The sequence below is a fragment of the Cebus imitator genome, unplaced genomic scaffold, assembly GCF_001604975.1.
Source record: "Cebus imitator isolate Cc_AM_T3 unplaced genomic scaffold, Cebus_imitator-1.0 Scaffold15, whole genome shotgun sequence".
Taxonomy (NCBI): Eukaryota; Metazoa; Chordata; class Mammalia; order Primates; family Cebidae; genus Cebus; species Cebus imitator.
The window spans coordinates 9576440-9590624 of record NW_016107330.1 but is presented as its reverse complement, the minus strand read 5'-3'; the positions used below and the strand labels follow the sequence as shown (position 1 = coordinate 9590624).

At 42.3% G+C, this 14185-nt stretch overlaps 1 pseudogene across 1 annotated transcript; it reads left to right on the top strand.

Moving 5' to 3' along the window:
* The first annotated feature begins 229 nt into the window (after nt 1–229).
* LOC108285786 lies at nt 230–4361 on the top strand (annotated as a pseudogene). The gene is made up of 2 exons (XR_001817701.1): nt 230–258; nt 3515–4361. The product of XR_001817701.1 is annotated as an NADH dehydrogenase [ubiquinone] flavoprotein 2, mitochondrial-like (transcript).
* The last annotated feature ends 9824 nt before the right edge of the window (nt 4362–14185 follow it).

Below are 14185 nucleotides of genomic sequence, written 5' to 3'. Positions count from 1 at the left end.
TTCACCCATAAGGTGCTCAGCCTTGGCTCTGGGCCTCCTGTTCGGCATGGCGACATAGGCAGCCAAGGTCATTTCCCTTGGAAACCCCTCTTCCACACAGGAGGCACGAGGGCTGAGAGGAAGAATCCTCAGTTCAGTGGTTGCTGAGCCTGCTGCATTCCCAGTGCGGCAAAATCCCTCCAGCCCTGGGCTGGGCAGCAGGCAGCACTCGGAGCAGCTTCTTCACGCAATGAAAGAGGCCCACCCTGGAAATGTACTGTTTCATTTATATTTATTATTTGTTCTTGAGACAGGTTCTCACTCTGTCGCCTAGACTGGAGTGCAGTGGCGTGATTGTTGCTCACAGCAACTTTGACCTCTGGGGCTCAAGGGATCCTCCCACCTCAGCCTCCTGAGAAGTTTTTATTTTTTTGTGGAGCGGAGGTCTCACTATGTTGTCACCTTCTTTTCTCTTTACCCATAACAAAACAGATGCTCACCCATGTGGAGTGGTGTATCAGTTATCTTTGCACAACAAACCACACTAATGAGTTGCTTGAAAAGACAAAATCCAAGGCTGGCTCGGTGGCTCGTGGCTATAATCCCAGCACTTTGGGAGCCCAAGGCAGGTGGATTGCTTGAGCTCAGGAGTTTGAGACCAGCCTAGGCAACATGGTGAAACCCTGTCTCTACCAAAAATACAAAAAATATGCGTGTGGTGGCACATACCTGTAGTCCCAGCTACTCAGGAGCTGAGATGGGAGGATCGCTTGAGCCCTGGAAACAGAAGTTGCAGTGAGCCAAGATCACGCCACTATACTGTAGCCTGGGTGACACAGTGAGACCCCATCTCAAAAAAAAAAAAAAAATCCTTCAAACTGATAAAAAGATTTTGATGTAATTTATATTACTCCCAGGTGGCTTTTTCTTAATGCTGAAATGGACAAATTAATCCTGAAGCTCATATGGAAATTCAGGGGACGCATGGGAACCAAAACAGTCTTGAAAAAAATCACATGGTTGGAGGACTCATGCTTTCTGATTTCAAAACTTACTACAAAGCTATAGTAATAAAGACAGTGGTTCTGGCATAAGAATAGACAGAGCAACTGGACAGAACTGAGAGTCCAGAAGTAAACTCTTACTGATTTAGAGTTGATTGCCAAGAGACTTCAGCAGGGAAAAGAATCATCTTCACCAACATCTGGATGTCCTCATGCAAAAGAATGAAGTTGGACCCCTTCCCCATGCCATACACAAAAAAAATTAACTCAAATGATCAGCCATCTAAGTAATAAGGTAAAACTCTTAGAAGAAAATATTGGAGTAAGTGTGACTTTGGATTAGGCAGTGGTTTCTTAGATATTGACACCAAAAGCACAAGTAGCAAAAGAAAAAGTCAACACCATCAAAGTTTAGAATGTTCATGCTTCGGAGAACAATATCAAGAAAGTGAAAAAAGCTACAGAATGGGATAGTGTTTTGCAAATTACCTATCTGTTAAGGAACTTGTAGCTAGAATAGATACAGGACTCTTATAGCTTAATAAAAATGAAAACCTACCCAGGCGTAGTGGCTCATGCCTGTAATCCTAGCATTTTGAGAGGACAGACGGGCAGATGACTTGAGCCCAGGAGTTCAAGATCAGCCTGGGCGACATGACGAAACCCTGTCTCTACAAAAAATACCAAAACAATTAGTCGGGTAAGGTGACAGGCACCTGTGGTCCCAGCCAACCGGGAGGCAGAGATGGGAGGATCTCTTGGGCCCAGGAGGTAGAGGCTGCAGTGAGCCAAGATCACACCACTGCACTCCAGCCTGGGCAACAGAGCCAGAGCCTGCCTCAAGGAAAAAAAAAATCCCAGTTAAACAATGGGCAAATGACTGGAATAGACCGTTTTCCACAGAGGTTATACAGATGGTCAGTAGCCACATAGAAAGCTGCTCAAAATCAATAGTTATCGGGGAGAAGCAAATCAAAACCCCTTCAAATCTGCTAAGCACTAGGATGATCAGTCAATAAAATACAGAAAATAACAAGTGTTGAGGGTTTGGAGAAATAGGAGCCTTTTTATTGTCCTGCCGTTGGGACTATAACATGGTGCAACCACTTTGGAACATTCTGGCAGTTTTTTTTTAAGATTAAGCATTTATATGACTCAGAAATTTTACTCCATAGGTATATACTTACAAGAAATGAAATATATGTCCTTATTAAAAATTACATGAATGTTATAGCAGCATTATTCACAATAGCCAGAAAGTGGAAACTGCCCAAATGTCAATCAATAGATGAACGGATAAACAATATATCTGTATGTACAATGGGTTATTTTTCAAAAATAAAAAGGAATGAACTATGAAACATCTACAGTGTGGACCAACGTTAAAAACATGGCAAGTGAAAGAAGCCAGTCACAAAAGGTCTTATTGTATGATTCCATTTATATGAAGTATCTGGAATAAGCAAATCTATTAGACACAGAAAGTAGATGAGTGATTGCCTAGGACCGAGAGGGACTTTGGGAGGAAATGGAGATTCACAGCAATTGAGTAGAGTTTCTTTTGGGGAGGTGATGAAGGCACTCTGAAATTGACTGTGTTGGCTGTACCATTCTGAATACACTAAACACCATTAAATTATACACTTTAAGTGGGTCAGTTGTATATAGTGTCTCAATTATGTGTTAAAAAAAAAAAAGCCCAGAAATCTGTTAGGGCAGGGCTCAGTGGGGAAGATCCATTTTTCTGGGAGCCACCCGGGTCACACAAGTCTAGGAACTCAAAAGGAAATCACAAGTGCAGGACTGGAGTCACATGGGAAAGTGTGACTAACCCCAATCACTTAATTCCTCTGGTTCCACGTCTGGGGGTCACACCTGCAACCATGGGCGGCATGTTTAATAAGATGCTGGAACCCAGGAACCAAGGAAGGAAAACAGTAGTGGTGGCGCCCTCACTGTCTCCCTCTCCACTCTGGGTCACACCAAAAGGAAGGAGATAAAAGGGATGCCTATTTCTCACTTCTCTTTTTAGATGATCATTTTCAGCCTGTACTCCTCTGAGTGCATTCTGAAGCACTGGGACTCCTTTGACCCTGAGACACTGAAGAAAAAGAAGCTAATTTTTTTTTTTTTTTTTTTTTTTTTTTGCATAAGCACATGGCCTTCTTACTAGACCTTTGCAAGCACTGCACAATCTACTCAGCTCTTTTAGCAGTTATATCAGGTGGGACCAAAGGGAATGATTCCCCAAAACTAGAGAAACAAATCCCCAGGAAACCCTCAAATGCCACGTTCAGGAAGGGCCCTGGCCCTTCCTCCTTCACTTTCACATTGTCAGCTTCTCCAATTCTACCACCCAAACACCCAGAATTTTCTATGGTATTTTTCCTTCATTCGTGATTTAAAACGGCTTCTCCTCCGCTGTGGTGCTCCAGGCCTGGGCGGCTGGCCTCGCCACCCAGTGGGCAAGGAGGCTTGAGCTGAGCCTGGTGCTGCCACAGCCCTTCTCTTGCTCTTTGTGCCTCCCTTAGTTTTGGGCACAGGAGAGCCCTGGGGTCTGCATGGGCCTACCGGTGGTGGCAAGGACACTATAGCCTTCGCCCTCTTCTCGGAGGCCACTGCAGCCCCTCTGGAAGATGTGTAAGGAATTTGCATAAGGCAGCTGTGCAGAATGGAGCTGGAGGAGCTTTATTTGTGTGAGAGATACTCCTGAGAATAACACTGATATTCCATTTGATTTCATACCAGAAAACTGTAAGAGGATAGAGGCAATTGTAAAAAACTATCCAGAAGGCCATAAAGCAGCACTGTTCTTCCAGTCCTGGATTTGACCCATAGGCGGAATGGGTGGTTGCCCATCTCTGCTATGAACAAAGTTGCAGAAGTTTTACAAGCACCTGCAATGAGAGTATATGAAGCAGCAACTTTACAATATATAATGGAAAGCCAGTTGGAAGGTCTCACATTCAGGTCTGCACTGCTACACCCTGCATGCTTGAAACTGACAGCATGCTGGAGGCCATTCAGAAAAAGCTTGGAATGAAGGTTGAGGAGACTATACCTGACTTTTCAGTCTTATAGAAGTGGAATGTTTAGGGGCCTATGTGAATGTACCAGTGATTCAAGTAAGTGACAGCTACTATGAGGATTTGACACCTAAGGATATTGAAGAAATTATTGATGAATTCAAGGCTGGCAAAATCCCAAAACCTAGGCCAAGGAGTGGATGATTCTCTTGTGAGCCAGCTGGAGGTCTTACCTCTTTGACTGAACCACCCAAGGGACCTGGTTTTGGTGTACAAGCAGGCCTTTAATTTATATTGAGCTGTAAATATGTCACTAGAGAAATAAAATATGAACTTCCAATCTAAAAAAAAATGGCTGTATCTCTTCTGTAATGTTCCTCAAACTGGAAGAAGTTAATTTCCCCAAACATTAAATTGCTTGGCTTAGAGCTGAGCTCGGGGAAGGGACCCCAGAAGCCTGACATGCTGTCAAAAGGGTAATAGTTTGTATTTTTATTTAGTTCTTATTTATTTATTTTTATGAGACCATCTCACTTGATTGCCCAGGCTGGAGTGCAGTGGTGCAATCTTGACTCACTGCAACCTCTACCCCCCGTTCAAGCTACTCCTGCCTCAGCCTCCCGAGTAGCTGGGACTACAGGTGTGTGCCATCACGCCCAGGTTGCTCCATCACTGAACATTAGTGATTTGAGTTGTTGCCACTACTAGCACTTTTTGACTTTGGGTTTTGTTAATGTCTTCTTTTCAATTTCCATTCAGAGAAATGCTGAGACTCCATATGCTTTCACCTGGCCAAATGTACTCCTTTCACTGAGTTGTTGTTTTTTTTGTTTGTTTGTTTGTTTTTTGTTTTTTTAGAAGCTTTGAACAGCTCCAACACTCTAGCTATTTATTTATTTTTTTTAATTTATTTTATTGCATTTTAGGTTTTGGGGTACATGTGAAGAACATGCAAGATTGTTGCACAGGTACACACGTGGCAGTGTGATTTGCTGCCTTCCTCCCCATCACCTATATCTGGCATTTGTTCCCATGCTATCTCTCCCCAACTCCTCACCCTCCACTGACCCTCCCCTATTTTTTTAAATCCCCCTGGAATTTTTGGTTAATAGGTCAGAGAAACACTAGTATAATAATACTTGCCAATATTCCAATCCAAGAATGAAATTAAGTAGCAGATTCTGATAGTGCCCCCATGGAAGAAAATGCTCTCATTGCATGCCATTCCAAGACAGCTGAACACAATGAATAGGTCTTGAATGAGGAAAAAATCCAGGCCATATCTCTCAAGTAACCTTTGTGCGGGGACATTTTTGCAGTTTCTAAAGACATTCCACAACTCATATAAAACAAATTAGGGCTCGTAGCCCCCAGTCATGAAGGACAAATCTGAACATCATGAGGCTTGCAGACAGCATATTCTACACCTGGAAGTTTTATTACATGTTTTGTACCAAGTGATAAGACAAACATCAAAATGTGAAAGGAGCCTCCTGCAGCAAAAAGCTTTGCAAATGGTCCAGGAGGTAGTAAAACAAAGTCTGCTTTCCGGTCCTCTGTCTCATTCAAACCCCTAAAGTCTTACAGATACCTATAATAATCACTTCACTAATTGGAGGTTGTGGTATTTTGACACTGGTGGTATTTACTGTTCCCTGAATTTTGAACATGAAATTCTTGCTGCGGAGCAGTGCATGCCCTTCTGGGTAAATAATTACTAGATCCTAGTAGAGAGAGATTGTCTCATTTAAGAAGTTCTACTTTGGGAGGCTGAGGCGGGCGGATCACAAGTTCAGGAGATTGAGACCATCCTGGCTAGCACAGTGAAGCCCTGTCTCTACTAAAAATACAAAAACTAGCCCGGTGTGGTGGTGCATGCCTGTAGTCTCAGCTCCTTGGGAGGCTGAGGCAGGAGAATCGCCTGAACCCAGGAGGTGGAGGTTACAGTGAGCCGAGATTGCGTCATTATACTCCAGTCTGGGCCACAGAGTGAGATTCTGTCAAAAAAAAAAAAAAAAAAGGTCTAACTTTTTGATCCAGCATTGCCATCCTTAGTAAGCTCTTTCTGGCCAGGTGTGGTGGCTCACACCTGTAATCCTAGCACTTTGGGAGACTGAGGCAGGTAGATCATGAGGTCAGAAGATTGAGACCATCCTGGCCAATGTGGCAAAACCCTGTCTCTAAAATAAATATATTAATTAATTAAATAAAAATTTTAAAAAGTTCTTTCTGAATTAATACCACATAAATAAGGTCCAAAAAAGAGATACTGTAATGTGATATTAGAATAAAGTAGACTTCAGAACAAAGAAAATTATCAGAAACAGAGAAGGACATTATATAATGATGAAAAAAAGTCAATCCACCAAGAAGGCATAGCAATCTTAAATGTGTAAGCACCAAACAGAGCTCTCAAAATATTTCAAGCAAAAACTGATGGACTGGAAAGCAGAAAGAGAAAAGTTCACATTATGGTTGAACTTCAACACCCCTCTCTTAACAACTGATAGAGGGGAGACCCCCTCACCTCCTTCGGATTCCTGATCTCCACCTCCTCCTTCCCCTCCCCTGCAATGGGAAGGAGGGTGAAGAAGGAAAAAAAAACTACCAAAGAGCTGGGAAATGACTCCCTTTTCAGTTCCAAGCGTCTTTGCTATCTGTTAACCTTGAAAGATCTGCAAATGAAAGTTATTCCTGCTGGCTGGATCCCAGCTCTGTTTCATGCCCCCACGTCTGCATGGCCCAAGCTCCCTCCTGGAAACACCTCTGCCAACAAACAGCTTAGTGCTTTTGTCTTGTCTCTGTACGCTCCCTCCTCTGCTGGTCCCTGCTCATGCTGCATAGGAATTAGCAAATCAATGAAGCCAAAGATTGTAAGGTCAGATGTCCAGCAAATGGATGACACAGTTTTGCCTCAGTTTCCCCTTTAGCATTGTAAACCTATAAAAGAGGAGAGAAGCTGCTGCTTAGAGAGCTCAGTGAATGAGGCTGTTGCTCCCATATCTCCCAGCCAAATAAAAAGCCACTTCCTTCCTCAGTTTGGTGCTCGAGAGGTTTGTTTCTTGCCCCTCCTGCTTCAATAGAACTGTCCAGAAAAATAGCAAGGGTATAGAAGAACTCGAAGAAGCCATCAACCATCAAGATGTAATCAGTGTTTATAGGACACATGGCCCAGCAACAGCAGTATCTTGACTGTATCAATGTCTGCATCCAGGTTGTGACGTAGTATAGTTTTGAAAGATGCTACTATTGGGGAAAAGTGGGTGTATTAGTCCGTTTTCACACTGCTGATAAAGACATACCCAAGACTGGGCAATTTACAAAAGAAAGAGGTTTAACTGGACTTACAGTTCCACATGACTGGGGAAGCCTCACAATCATAGCAGAAGGTAAGGAGGAGCAAATCATGTCTTACATGGATGGCAGCAAGTAAAAAGAGCTTGTGCAGGAAAACTCCCTCTTATAATAATCATCAAATCTTGTGAGACTTACTATCATGAGAACAGCATGGGAAACACCTACCTCCATGATTCAATTACCTCCTACCAGGTCCCTCCCACAACATATAATTCAAGATGAGATTTGGGTGGGGACACAGCCAAACCATATCACTGGAGAAAGGGTACAAGAATCTCTCTGTATTATTTCTTACACCTGCATGTGACTCCAACATTATCTCAAACATTTTAAAGTTTATTTTAAAAACCGAACAACTATAGTTCCCATTTAAATGTAGGCGGACTGCAGTCCTAGTGATTCAGAAGGCTGACATGGAAGGATCGCTTGAGTTTGAGGAGCTTGAGGCTGCAGTGATCTATATTTCTACCACTGAACTCCTGCCTGGACAAAAGAGCAAGAACCTATCTCTTAAATATTTTATTTTATTTTATTTATTGAGATGGAGTCTCACTCTGTCACCTAGGCTGGAGTGCAGTGGCATGACATTGGCTCACTGCAACTCCCACTCCTGGGTTCAAGGAATTCTCCTGCCTCAGCCTCGTGAGTAGCTGGGACTACAGGTGCATAGCACCACGCCTGGCTAATTTTTTTTATTTTTATTTTTAGTAGAGACAGCGTTTCACCATGTTGGCCAGGCTGGTCTTGAACTCCTGATCTCAAGTGATCTGCCTGCCTTGGCCTCCCAAAATGGTGGGATTACAGGTGTGAGCCACTGTGCCTGGCCAATTTTTTTTTTTTAATTAAAGAAACTTTTAATTAAAAATTCTAGCTGGGTGTGGTAGCACATGACTGCAATCCCAGCTATTTGAGGAGCTGAGGTGGGAAGATCCTTGAGCCTGGGAAGTCGAGGCTGCACTGGGCCATGTTTGCGTGTTTGCACCACTGCATTCCAGCCTGGGTGACAAAGTAAGACCCTGTCACAAGAAAAAACAAAATGGAAAATAAAAATAACAGAGGTTGTATATCTTAATCTTACAGTCCTAAGATCTGTTTTCAGCATGTACAAAATATATTGAGAATGTACAAAACATAATCCGGAGTTTAAAACTCTATTTTGAGTGATTCAGGCAAAGATCATCAATAGATGAAATTATAAGATGAGGCTAGGTATGTTGGCTCACACCTGTAGTCCCAGCATTTTGGGAGGCCAAGGTGGGTAGATGATTTGAGCCAGGAGTTTGAGACACAGTGAAACTTTGTCTCTAAAAGCAAAGGACGAAAGGTTTGCCAGGCTCACTCCTGTAATCCCAACACTCTGGGAGACCAAGGTAGGTAGGCAGATCATGAGGTCAAGAGATTGAGACCATCTTTGCCAACATGGTGAAACCCCATCTCTACTAAAAATTAGCTGGGCATGGTGGTGTGCACCTGTAGTCCCAGCTACTTGGAAGGCTGAGGCAGGAGAATCACTTGAACACGGTAGCAGAGGTTGCAGTGAGCCGAGATTGAGCCACTGCAGTCCAACCTGGTGACAGAATAAGACTTTGTCTCAAAANAAAAAAAAAGAAAAAAAAGAAAAAAGGAAAAGGTTTGATGAGGAGCTCTGCAGTGGAGGAAGTAGGCTAACCCCACACAAACCCACTGTTTGATCTCAGCAAAAGATTTGGGTGGGGACACAGCCAAACCATATCACTGGGGAAAGAGTACAGGGATCTTTCTGAATTATTTCTTACATCTGCATGTAGGAAATAATCTCAGCATTACTGCTGTGTGTGCTTCCCTAATGTGATGTATTAGGAAGTACACAGCATCAATGAAGAAGTATTCTTACTAAAAAAGCAAACAAACAAACAAAACAAAACCTAAAGCAAAAAAAAAAAAAAAATGCTGAACCAGAAGATGATCTAGCCTTTAGCACTAACTTCCATTTGACAAGAAGTATGAGGGGAGAGAGGAACAAGTTAGAGAAAACCATGACTATGCAAACAGAACACAGGGCATTCTATAGCCCAAACAATGGGTTTCTTGAACAAGTCAATGCATGAAAAGGGTGGAAAGGTGGGTGGGATGGCTGAGATTTAAAATAGACACAAGATATGCAATATAACAACCAAATGCAATATGTAAATCAAGTTTTAATCTAACTCGAACCAACTTAAATTGATATTATTTTTAGTTCTCTATTTGAATTTTTTTAATATTGTTTGAAAATATTTCCTCTTTTTGATGACTTCTTAAATTTTGTGACTCAGGAGATTGGTCCCAGCACCATAGTTTTCTTTTTTTTCTTTTTTGAGACAGAGTCTCACTCTTGTCACCTGGGCTGAAGTGCAGTGGCACAACCTCGGCTCACTGCAACCTCCATCTCCTGGGATCGAGCGATTCTCCTGCCTCAGTCTCCCGAGCAGCTGGAACCACAGGCACACCACCGTCCCTGGCCAACCTTTGCATTCTTAGCAGACATGGGGCTTCACTACGTTGTCCAGGCTAGTCTCGGACTCCTGACCTCAGGTAATCTGCCCACCTCAGCCTACCAAAGTGCTGGGATTATAGGCAAGAGCCACTGCACCCAGCTGTAGTCTTGAGTTCACTAAATTGTCCCAGGAACTTGCCAGCCTCGGCTGCTTCAGATTTTATGAGGCCTAATGCCTCAGGTGGCTGCCCACTTGCCTGCCATGAACTCACTCAGCAGGTGGTCATTGAGTGCCCCAGTTTAGAAGGCTTGGAGTCTGAATTCAAGGTGTTGGTCAGACCATGCTTGCTCTGAAGGCCAAAACTTACTTTTTTTTTTTTTTTTTTGAGAGTGCAGTGGTGTGATCTCGGCACACTGAAGCCTCTGCCTCCCGGGTTCAAGCAATTCTCCTGCTTCAGCCTCCCAAGTAACTGGGACTACAGGCACGTGCCACCACACCCAGCTAATTTTTGTATTTTTAGTAGAGACAGGGTTTTACTATATTGGCCAGGATGGTCTCGATCTCTTGACCTCATGATCTACCCACCTTGGCCTCCTAAACTGCTGGGATTACAGATGTGAGCCACCATGCCCAGCCAAAACATACATTTTTTTTAAACAGTCAGGGATATTTTAATATGTTCCTGGTGTTAGCTGACACCAAAGAATCCTTAATTTTGTTGGCACAACAATGGTATTGTAGTTATGTAAGAAATTGCCTATGATTACTCATATACTGAAATATGTTTATGGCCAGGTGCAGTGGCTCACACCTGTAATTCCAATGCTTTGGAAGGCCGAAGTGGGCAGATTCCTTGAGCCTAGGAATTGGGAGACCAGCCTCGGCAACACAGTGAAATCTTATCTCTACAAAAAAAAACCCCAAATTATCCAGGTGTGGTGGTGTACACCTGTAGCTCCAGCTACTCCAGAGGCTGAAATAGGAGGATCTCTTCAGCTCAGGAGGATGTCAAGGCTGCAGTGGGCCAAGATCAAGATCATGCCACTGCACTCCAGCCTGGGTGACAGAGCAAGACTCTGTCTCAAAACAAAACAAAACAAAACAAAACAAAACACAATGAAAACAACAGGAAAGAAATATGTCGAAATAACTAGTATCTTCAATACAATGTTGAATAAGAGTTGACATCATTGTTCTCAATCTTAGGGGCAAAACTCTGATTTCATCATTAAATATATTAGCTGTAGGTTGCCTGGATCCATCCTGCAGACCCCAGCTGCACGATGGATGAGTAACATACATTGACACAGATCTCTTGCCTGTCAGCCAGACTAAGGGGGCTCTGCTGCCACAGTCTTCAGTGTCACCTAGATCAGCCAGACAAGTTTGTATTTATTTAGTACAGATTAAACGGCAAAGGTCATGAGTAAACACCACTAGAAGGTAATTAACATTGCAGGCCCCCTGAGTAGAGAGCAATCATGCACCCAAGGATGCTTAAAGTTTAGTCTTGGGACCACATGAGTAAACAAGTTATTCAGATAAACACGTCTACATTCCCTTGTTACTTGCTTTTCTGCTATTAATGTAAGGGAAAGAGGAGTAGGCTGTCTTCAGCCAGATCTTTCACCAAAACTATGCAAACTCCCCAGCCTTCCCAGAAGGTTTGTAACTATTTCCTTTAACTTTACAATTTCTCCTACCATTCTTACTGAACCTCCATAGTAAGTGTTTTGTGTATTTCCTTAAAAAATTATTTTATTTTATTTTATTTTTTGTAGAGAAGTCTTGCTATGTTGCCTTCCATTGGTCTCGAACTCCTGGGCTCAAGCAATCCACCCATCTTGTCCTCCCAAAGTCTGGGATTCCAGGCATGAGCCAGCACGCCTGGCCTATGGATGCCTTTTCTCAGTTTCAGGACTTCCCTTCTATTCCTAGTTGGCTGAGAGTCTTTTTTTTCCTTTCATGACTAGGTTAGGTATTAAATTTTGTTAAATGCTTTTTCTGCATCTATTGAGATGGTCATATGGATTTATAGCTTCTTAGTATAGTAAATTATATTGATTGATTTAAAAATTCTAAGCCAATCTTGTATTCCTGGGATGAAACTAACATGGTCATGATGTATTATTGTTTTTATATACTACTGTATTCATTTTGCTAAGTTTTAAGAGGATTTTTGAAAAAAATAAAAAGGTTTTTGTGTCTAGATCCATGAAGGATACGTGTGTAGTTTCTTTTCTTATAACATCTTTGTGTCATTTGGTATCTGGTAATCCTAGCCTCATAAGATGAGTTGGTAAATGACCTCTCCTTCTCTATATACTAGGAACATTTGTACAGAATTGATATTGTTTCTTCCTTAAGTGTCCAATGAAGCCACGTAGACCTGGTGTTTTCTTTGTGGAAACATTTTCTTATTAAGAATTCAAGGGCCGGGCGCGGTGGCTCAAGCCTGTAATCCCAGCACTTTGGGAGGCCGAGGTGGGTGGATCACGAGGTCAAGAGATCGAGACCATCCTGGTCAGCATGGTGAAACCCTGTCTTCACTAAAACTACAAAAAATTAGCTGGGCATGGTGGCGCATGCCTGTAGTCCCAGCTACTCAGGAGGCTGAGGCAGGAGAATTGCTTGAACCCAGGAGGTGGAGGTTGCGGCGAGCCGAGATCACGCCATTGCACTCCAGCCTGGGAAAAAAAAGTAAAAACCCTTTAAAAAAAAAAAAAAAAAAAAAGAATTCAATATCTATGCCAGACGAGATGGCTCACACCTATAATTCCAGAGCTTTGGGAGGTTGAGGAATGCTTGAGCCCAGGAGTTTGAAACCAGCCTGATAAATATAGCAAGACCTTCACCATTGGACTCAAACTTAGAAGACAGAGCAAAACGCTTTCATAAGAAAAAAAAATTCAGGTTGTTATTTTTTTCTCTTTTTTTCAGATGGGATCTGGCTCTGTTGCTCAGGCTGGAGTGCAGTGGTGTGATCTAGGCTCACTGGAACCTCTGCCTCTTGGGTTCAAACGATTCTCCTGCCTCAACCTTCCAAGTAGCTGATTACAGGCACACAGCACCATGCCCAGCTTATTTTTGTATTTTTAGTGGAGATGGGGTCTTACCATGTTGACCAGGCTGGTCTCCATTTCCTGACCTCAAGTGATCCACCCACCTCAGCCTCCCAAAATGCTGGGATTACAGGTATGAACCACTGTGCCCAGCTGTCTCATTTTCCTTAGCAGGCTTTGGTCATTTGTGTTTTCCAAGGAAACTGTCCATTTCATCTAACTTATTAAATGTATTCACACAAAGGTTTTCATAATCTACCCTATTTTAATTTCCGTACAATTTGTAGCAGTGTCTCTTCTGCTCTTTCTGGTGTGGTTAATCTGTGTATTCTCTCTATTATTCCTAATCAGTCTAGCCAGAGATTTATCAATTTTAGTTTGTAGAACCTACTTCTGGTTGTATTGACTTTTGCTAATGTTTTTGTTTTCTATTTCATTTATTTTGGCTTTTTTTTTTTTTTTTTTTTTTTTTTTTTTTTTTTTTTTTTTTTTTTTGATGGAGTCTCACTCTGTTGCCCAGGCTGGCATGCAGAGGCATGATCTCAGCTCACCGCAACCTCTGCCTCCCAGGTTCAAGCAATTCTCTCACATCAGCCTGTTTTGGCTTTTATCTTTATTATTTATTTTCTCCTGCTAATTTTGGTTTTACTTGGCTCTTCCTTTTTTGGTTTTACTTGGCTCTTCCTTTGTGGTACAAGCCTCAGCAGGGTGCAGTGGCTTACATCTGTAATCCCAGCACTTTGGGAGGCTGAGGTGGGAGGATTCCTTGAGGCCAGGAGTTCAAGACCAGCCTGGTAAACATGGTGAGACCCCTTCTCTACTAAAAATACAAAAATTAGCTGGGCATGGTGGCCCATGCCTGTAATTCCAGCTACTCAAGAGGGTGAGGCATGAGAACTGCTTGAAACCAGGAGGCCAAGGTTGCAGTGAGCTGAGATGGCACCACTGCACTCCAGCCTGTATGACAGAGTGAGATTTTGTCTTAAAAAAAAAAAAAAAAAGTAAATGCTTACATTTTTTGTAATAATTTTTTATTATTACAAAAAAAAGAGAGATTTTTTCTTTTGTAATATGTCAAAGTGGTGCTATAAATTTCCCTCTTAGCACTACTGTGGCTGCATCTCAGAACATTTGATATGTCATGTTTTCACTTTCATTCAGTTCAAAATATGATCGAAATTTCCTTGTGATTACATACTTGACCCATGGGTTACTTAATTTCCAAATATGGGGGAATTTTCCAGATATCATTCCATTATATTCTTTTCTTTTCTTTTTCTTTTTCTTTTTTTTTTTTTTTT